Here is a 9,519-nt window from a genome sequence, read left to right on the forward strand (position 1 = left end):
CGGTTTAAATTTTCAGAAATCCTCCAAGTATGCTTCTGTTACTGTTGGAAATACTGATGAAGGAGACGGCCCTGATGTTTCTGTACAGCTACCAAAGGTTGTTTCTACAAATGTTACATCAAACAAAGTACCAAAGACCATATGCCCAAGAGTAAAGGTATGTCTATACCAGTATATGACTTTCATACTTCATATGTCTTAATACTAAGATATTTTTTTTTTACATTATTTGAAGATAAAGTCATAATAAATGAACATTACAAACGGCTTATACCATCAGCAGTAAAGCAGTTCTTTTTTGTGTGTGTGAAGTACATATATCATTTTCCTGAAAAAATACATGTACATGGATAAATGATGCATGTAATTAGCAGAAATTATTTGCACAATATACTTATGAATTTAGATTTGCATGTATTAAAGGCTTTTAGCATCTTATGTCAAAATTAAAAAAAAAAAAAAAAAAAAAAAAGCTCAAGAATTTACTCAGGTGACCTATTGCAATTGGTTTTCGTCAGTCGTCCGTCGTGCGTTAACAATTGAACATTTTAAACTTCTTAATAACTGCCAGTCCAATTCTTTTCAAATTTGGTATGAAGCATCATTGGGACAATGGGAGACATACATTGTAAATTTCAAGACTCCAGCACCCCTGGGGCTCTAGGGGTGGGGCAAAAACTACCCAAAATTGAAAAATTTTCAAAAATCTTCTTTTCAAGAACCACACACGTGTAAGAAAAACCAAATACATAGTAATGTAGAGCAGGAAAGCCTCTACCAAAATTGTAAATTTCATGATCCCCGGGGTAGGGGTTCTGACCCCAGGGCGGGGCCAAACTTGTTATATAATGTTTATGTGAAAAACACTTGAATAGCATCTTCTTTAGTGCTATTGATACTAAATTGAAAGTAAATAGATATTTAAAAAGAAGAGGTAGTCCTTTACCAAACTTGATGATCCCAGGGGTAGGGGTTTTGGTATCAGGGTGGGGCCAAAATGGTCAGTTATTAAATGTGTGCACAAAAGACATTTTTAACTTCTTGATAACTATCATTCCAATTCTTTTCAAATTTGGTATCAAACATATTTGGAACAAGGGGAACATAATTTGTAAATTTCAGGATTCCTGCACCCCTGGGGCCTTAGAGGCGGGGCAAAAAATGCCCAAAATTGACAGATTTTCAAAAATTTTCTTCTCAAAAACCATACACATATAAGAAAAACCAAATGCATAGTAATGTAGAGCAGGAAAGGCTCTACCAAAATTATAGATTTCATGATCCCTGGGGCAGGGGTTCTGACCCCAGGGCGGGGTCAAACTTGTTATATAGTGTTTATATGTAAAACACTTAAATAACATCTTCTTTAGTGCTGTTGATGCTAAATTGAAACTAAATAGATAGAGGAGGTAGTCATTTACCAAAATTGAAAAGAACAAGGTACGGTTTTAGCCAAAATCTGCCCTGTCAAGGAAATTCACCAAAATACTAAATCTGGTATTTGAGAATGTGCCATTTATGAAAATGAGCATTGTTATTCTTTATCTACAATAGTAGCTGTAATATATTCAACGGAAAACTTTATATTAACCTGACGACGTCACCAAATTTGACGTTAATTTTGACGTAATATACGAGAGTTCTCCCCAAGTGATGTTTTGAGTAGGAAATAAAAACTGTATCACACATAGAACTATTAATTCTTAATAAATGAGAAATTATTGGTTTTTGTACTGATTTGAATGGGTATTAAATGGAAATTGAAACCACATCAGATATGCCGCACAGGGGCAAAAACTGCAGGTATTCGCGGAAAGCTTTTCTGGTGCAGAAATATAATGGTTTGAACACCAAATTAATTAAAGAAACAGTTATATGCTGGTAACAGTGATTTCTTATTTCTGTCTCCAACTTCCTTTATTGTGGCGAATTTTAAGATTATTTTTTTTATATTTGTTAGAGTCTCGTGTGCATTCGGAAAAAAATGATGACATCAAAGGCAGCTCAAATTCAAATCACTGAATTTTATGCGAAGTTTGGGTTATCACCAATGTAATTCTTCACGAATAGGAACACAATAGAATTCATCGGTATTTGTTTTTAATTGGCATACGCAATATTCCATATATGTATATTCTCAATATTATATGCGTGGTATTAAGTTGGAGCAAAATGTCATTTCATAGGTATACTCAGGAAAAAACGCATTGTTTCTGAGAAACTAGAAACACAACTTCAAAGGGAAGATAATTATGAAACGGTTAGGATTATCAGTGGTATGGCCATCGCTTCGTGACCGGGAGGTATAGTGTGTTTGAACCCCGCTCATGACATGCCACGTCGAACCTGAGACGTAGACATACATGTGCTCTTCGACAAACGCTCGACAAAAGTGAGAATCACGGGTCTTTCAGATAGGCACCTGATGCCACCTCGACTGTGTCCAGGGGTCCGTGTTTGCCCTACTCTTTATTTTGTATTCTTTATAGAAATTACGCAAATTCGAATTCATCACTATTCGATATCTTCAGCTTTTCGTGACCTTAAAAAAGGAGGTCCTGTGTCACAACAGGTATTGGCACGTTAAAAAAAATCAATGCTATAGCCTTAAATGCTAATCATAGGTTTTATATGTGGTACTTCACATACAGCTGATGATTTCTCAATTTGAGAGAAAAGTTCTCGAAAGGACGTAAAATAAATAAACAAACAAAATTCTCTCTCTCTTCTCTCTCTCCTCTCGCTCTCTCCTCTCCTCTCTCTCTCTCTCTCTCTCTCTCTCTCTCTCTCACTCACCACTATCACGCTTCTCCACAAAAAATCGTCAATGTGTTCGGTACTGTACAACTGAGCGATACAAAGCTGGTACATCCCAACACTTGGTTTGCGCAATTTAGTGTCATTGTATCCACTTTTGCTCAAAGAAACCCTCTTAAAAGTTGTTAAATACAAAAATCATTCGATAGTTTATACAAGAGAAATAAAACTTAAGACTTGCTAACCAACCCCTGCCCCATGATAAAAGAAAACCATTCAAATCTAAACTGCATTTTCTCATTATGCAAGTATATACATACATTGTATATTTATCTTGAATGGAGAAAAACAAAATTTTGACGGAATGCTCAATACTGCGAGTCTCAATATTATATTTATATATAGATCTATTCATATGTTGTGTATTCGCTTTGTGTACCCCCCCCCCCTCCCCCGGACTGCATTTTAAATAGTAGTAGAGAAAGATAGATGAAATGTAATTGTAAGTGATACACTGGATACATGTAATCAACCCACTCCAATGATACCAAAATCCCTATTTTTGTGTTTGTCAATGTTTTCGAGAAGTCAACCCCCCCCCCCTTTTTTTTTTTAAAAACCAAAAAACGATCTATGCGCCTATAATCTATTTCAATCATTGTAAATTAAAATGCATATAGTAGGCCTAATACGATCCGAGTAACACATATGGAGCAAATTATCTTTCAGGCACCTCAATTTAAAAATAATTTTAATGAGTAACATATATTCCTTAGTAAAAAGTGCCTTGCAAGAAATGTATATTAATCCCTATCTTAGCTACACAAAATTTTTTTGTTTTGTATTGTGTTTTCAAAAATGAAAGTGAATTAGTGTTCCCCAAACAATGAAATAGTTTTGTAACCATTGCAGATATAGAAGAACACTGAAGACCCCCAGTGCCATATTGTGACACCGGTCATCCGGTGTTAAGGTCATCTCCAAGGACCCGTGACATTCACACTTGATGCCGAGCATTTTGGCGATGAAACTGTCACTACCTGTTTTAACGACTTCAGTCTGTCGCGGCCGGGATTCGAACCCCCGGGCCTTCCACTTGCGAGGCGAACGCTCTAACCGCTCGGCCACCGCGGTGGTGTAAATTTACAAATAGTGTGCTTAAAATTTTATATTTCTGAATAACCATCGTAAACTTTCTGACATAAATTGTTGTCTTTGAAAAATATAAAATGTTACACTCGCGCTAAATACGTCACTGATGTACGTACGTACCTAGGTGGATATTGTCGTCTGCTGTTACATGCCGTTTCCCATTTAATCAAATGAATGTGAATGGTAAAAAATAATGCTTGAATCTTCAAGGAATATATTATTTATTAAAAGAATCGTCCATCGTTATATAAACTATTTAAATGTAGTTTGCCTGGTATGTAACATGAATTCTCACGAATCGTCGGTTGGTGCTATTTATATACCGTTCTGTTTACACTATCGTCATAACAACAAAAATGGCATCCGGTCTGTAAGATAGGCTTAAATTTATCCGGATTTTTATTATTATTATGATGATTTTAATAAATGTCAATGTATTTAAATAAATAACTATATGAGCATATATTATTTGAAAATATATTTACTACTCAAATGATTCTCGTTTCCTCTTCAACCGCCACGATCAACGCAAATTGCGTCACGATGGCGAATTTGTTAGCATCTTTCAACTGATATTTTAACCCCTCTTCCATCGTCGCCCGGGATGAAACTAAGAGGAATTGTAAGTTATTTAGTAAATTTTTAATCCATATAAAAATTATTCCGGGCGACGAGGGAAGAGGTGTTCAATTTCACAAGTTTATCAATACAAAAACCATGAAAACACCACAAATAGCCTGAAAGCCCTTACTTTATTTGATTATGTACTACGCATGCGCGTAGATGAGTTGATTTCCATATGCTTTTGAGAGTTACTATAAGTTACTCTTTTAGGAATTTGACAGGAAAATATCTGCAACGCAAAATAATTTTCCTCCATAAACGCCGGGCAGAATTTGGCTAAAACCGTACCTTGTCCTTTGATTTTCCTCAGAGTCAGGGTTTTGACCCCAAGGTTGGGTCAAAACTTAGTATACAGTATTTATGTGCAAGTTTGCTGATATTATATATAAAATCTAAATGCATACTTAGGAATAGCAGAAAAGAATGTACAAAAAATGGTGACTTTCACAACGCAGGGTTATGACTTTAGGATGAGTCCAAACTAGTAATATATTTTTATGTTTTAATGTTAATACACCTATTATTTAAAGCCTTTCATCAGTGTATGCACTTTTGAGGGCAGTGAAGTTTTAAGAACACATCTTGTTTTATACTGTTCCTGAACATTAGAATTTAGCTTAGATATTCAGAACAGGAATTTTTTTTCTAGATTTCATAGCCCATGGAAGTAGTGATACTTTTTCACTAGCATTCAGGTGACCGATAAGGTCTGTGAGCCTCTTGGTTTTTTATTTTGTTATAGAATTGTAAAGTTATTCAAAACATTACTTATACAAGAGGCCCAAGGGCCTAGAATCGCTCTTCTGATAAATTGTACAACCCCACCATTTCTATTCTTAGCCTCTTAGTATTCTAAATCTTTAGTTAAATCCTAAGAATTCAAAAAAAGTAGGTCAATGTGATCTACTTTTTGGTTTACACATTTTGAGAACCCAAGAAATATCAACTGACAAAGTTTGATGATTTTAAGCCAATTAGTATCTGAATATTGAAATATAGCTGTCAAATTCCAATTGTAGGTCATGGTGACCTACTTTTCGGTCAGCGAACTCCGAACATGCAAGACCCATCAACTGACAAAGTTTGATGACTGTAAGTCAAATAGTATCTGAAATATATAAATATAGCCGTCAAATTCCAAAAGTAGGTCAAGGTGACCTACTTTTTCGTCAACACCCTTCAAACATGCAAGACCCAACAACTGACAAAGTTTGATGACTGTAGGTCAAATAGTATCTGAATTATATAAATATAGCCGTCCAATTCCAAAAGTAGGTCAAGGTGACCTACCTTTTGGTCAACACCCTTTGAACATACAAGACGCATCAACTGACAAAGTTTGATGACTGTAGGTCAAATAGTATCTGAAATATAGTAATTTAGCTGTCAAATACCAAAAGTAGGTCACGGTGACCTACTTTTTGGTCGACACAAACCGAAGACTGAAGACGCATCAACTGACAAAGTTTGATGATCCTAGGTTTTACAGTGCCCAAAATATGCATCTAAAATTGAAAATGTGAAATTTGAATATCTGCAAAATTCAAAAAGTAGGTCACTGTGACCTACTTTTTTTTATAAATATGTTTCAAGGCCTCAAGATGCATCAACTTACAAGATTTGATGATTCTAAACCTCTCGGTATAGGTTTTACAGTGCCCAAAATATGCATCTAAAATTGAAAATGTGAAATTTGAATATCTGCAAAATTCAAAAAGTAGGTCACTGTGACCTACTTTTTTATAAATATGTTTCAAGGCCTCAAGATGCATCAACTTACAAGATTTGATGATTCTAAACCTCTCGGTATTTGAAATAACAACTTAAAATATATCTATAAATGATAAGCCATAAAATTCAGAAAGTAGGTCACGGTGACCTATTTTTCAGTTGACGCATTTCAAAGTCCCATGATCCACCAACTGACAAGTTTTGATGATCATAGGCTTCAAAGTGTCCAAGATATGCATCAAAATTAATTTTAAAATAAATACCTGCAAAATTCAAAAAGTAGGTCACCGTGACCTACTTTTGAGACAACTTGACACAAGGTCCTAAGATGCATCAACTGTCAAAATTTGATGATCCTAGTCCTTATAATGACTAAAATATCTAAGATTTAAGGAATTTAAAAAAATTTTAAATTTAGGTCAACTTTGAAGTGACCTTGAGACCACGCCCTTTGCCCCAGGGTAATGCCTTGAACAATTTTTAATCTACAACATATCTTCATCCTTATGTGTAAGTTTGGTGATAATCTGCCCTGTGGTTCTTGAGAAGAAGATTTTTTAGCAACCACTACTTTTTTTGTATTTTCCTGATTATCTCCCCTTGTTAAAGGGTCACATCCCTCTATTTAGTATGTATGAAAGCCCTTGGGCCAATGATACTCTGTAACAAATTTGAAAAAAATTGGCCAAGGGGTTCTTGAGTTATAGCCCTTTTTCTAAAAAGTTTATGCACACCGCACAAATGGCCATAGCATTAGCTCTTTGAGCCTTTGGCTCAGAAGAGCTAAAAAGGGGCACTATCTGTTAGTAATTTTTTCACAAGAATGGAATTCGATAATAATTGCCTTATATCATATTTTGCAGGGGTCTCCGTGGCCGAGTGGTTAGAGCATCGCGCTCAAAATCACACGGCCTCTCACCTCTGTCGACGCTGGTTCGAATTCCGCTCGCGCCGGTAAGTGAAAAGTTTCCCAGTTTACTTGCGGAAGGTCGGTGGTCTCTTCTTAGGTTCCTGGGTTCTCTCTTCCACCAATAAAAAATTGTGCGCCACCATATAACTGAAAATTGTTGAGTGTGGCGGAAAACATCAATCAATCAATATATTTTGCAAGACAAGAATTCATCAATCAGTATATTTTGCAAGACAAGAATTCCTCTTTATATATTTCTTTACTCGAGAAATGTGAACAAAATCTGAAAGCTTTATTCAAAATTATAAACCTTTTAAAGGAAAAAACCCAACATATTTTACCAATATCAACATCAGGTAAATTCTTGTCGAACCGATTTTATACCTTTTTAACCGACAAAGCGGCATCGATCAGAAAAATCTTGACGCAAAAAATGAATGCTAATCAAACCTACTTGGATGCAGATTTACCATATATAGGCCCATCTCTAAATTTGTTTCGCCATGCCACTAAACAAGAACTCATATCTATCATTATGAAAGCTCCCAGTAAATCATGTAAACTCGACCCTATTCCCACGTCTCTTCTCAAGAAGTTCCTTGAACCATTGCTTTCCTTGATCACCAGGATAGCCAATTCCTCTATCGACCAGAAAGTATTTCCTTCTTTATTTAAGGAGGCGCTTGTTCGACCTCTTCTACAGAAACCCGAACTTGACAAACAGGTTTTGAAAAACTATCGTCCAGTCTCCAATCTATCTTTTATTTCCAAGATTCTGGAGAAAGTTGTGGCTAGTAGAATTGACAGTCACCTTGACTCATTCTTTACAGGATCCACTCCGATCACCATACTGTGCTAAACATTCTACGGAAACGGTTCTCGTTAAAGTACATAGCGATATCATTTCGTCGCTCGATCAACAATCAATGGCAGTCCTTGTCCTTCTTGACTTGTCAGCAGCCTTCGATGTCATCGACCATCTGTATCCTGTGGAGTTTATGGTGGTGTCCTAGAATGGATCAGATCATACTTACAACATAGATACCAGTGTGTTACCATTGGACCCATTAGGTCAGATACCCATCAGTTACCTTTTGGTGTTCACCAGGGATCTGTTTTTAGGACCCAATTTATACTATCTTTTCGCAAGACCCATAGGAAAAATATGTCATCGCCATGGTATGAAGAAGCATTGCTACGCAGATGATATATAAGTGTACATGGTAATCAAACCAGAAGAAAACTGGGTAATCTACGTATCTCGCATAGAGTACTCCATTGCAGACATAGGATCTTGGATGACATCGAACACTTTTGAATTAAATCAAGACAATACTGAACTATTTTATTTTCAACGAAACAAAACAGACACATCATTTCAAGGTGGGGGACCATACCGTCAAGAGTACAACATGCGTGAAAACTTTAGGCGTATTTTCCGATCAACATCTCAAAATGGAAAAACAAGTGTCATCAGTCGTCAAATCATGTCAACATCAGATTTTGAATATCGGGCGGATAAGACGCTACTTAACAAACGAAGCTTGCAAAACCCTGGTTAACGCCTTTGTAACATCTAAACTTGATAATGGAAACTGTTTATATTTTGGAGTTGGGGAAAAACATTGGACCTGCTGCAACGGGTGCAGAATACTCTGCTCGTCTAGTTACGAGGTCGCCGAAAAGGGAACACATATTTCCGAATCTGGCGGAACTCCACTAGCTTCCCATCAATTACTGACCCCAATTCAAGATTTTAACCTATACATAGTTTTCCTTCCACGGATCTGCGCCGTCATACATCGCAAGTGTTTTAAATGAATACAAGCCAAGTCGACCATAACGGTCAGAATCGAAGTCGCGATATGTGGTGGCAAAAATCAGAACAAAACAACGCCAACTCAGCTGGGCTGCAACAAACCTCTGGAATGACCTTCCAGATGACATCAAGAAGTCAACATCTCTTGAAATTTTCAAAACACGTCTTAAAACTTATTTTTATCAATTTCGTATTTAGATTCTAACATGTATAAACTGTGTTTTTAATTATCAAATATAAAACAACAACAAATTTATAATTAAAAACAGGAAATAAAAAACCTTTTAGCTATCGATCTTAATTACAGTGTATTATTTTGATAAGTTTACAGATATAAGATTTTATGTCATACTGTCATTTAATTGTATTTTATTGTCGCATCCTTCATTTTACCCTTGTAAAGCGCCTTAGAGTAATTTGTTTTTATATAAGGCGCTATATAAATTTTATTATGTTTTATCATTATTATTTACACCCAAAAAAAACCGGCTGTCTAACGTAGTTTTATTAGAATATACCGCGTATT

The sequence above is a fragment of the Ostrea edulis genome, chromosome 2 (genome assembly GCF_947568905.1).
Source record: "Ostrea edulis chromosome 2, xbOstEdul1.1, whole genome shotgun sequence".
Lineage (NCBI taxonomy): Eukaryota > Metazoa > Mollusca > Bivalvia > Ostreida > Ostreidae > Ostrea > Ostrea edulis.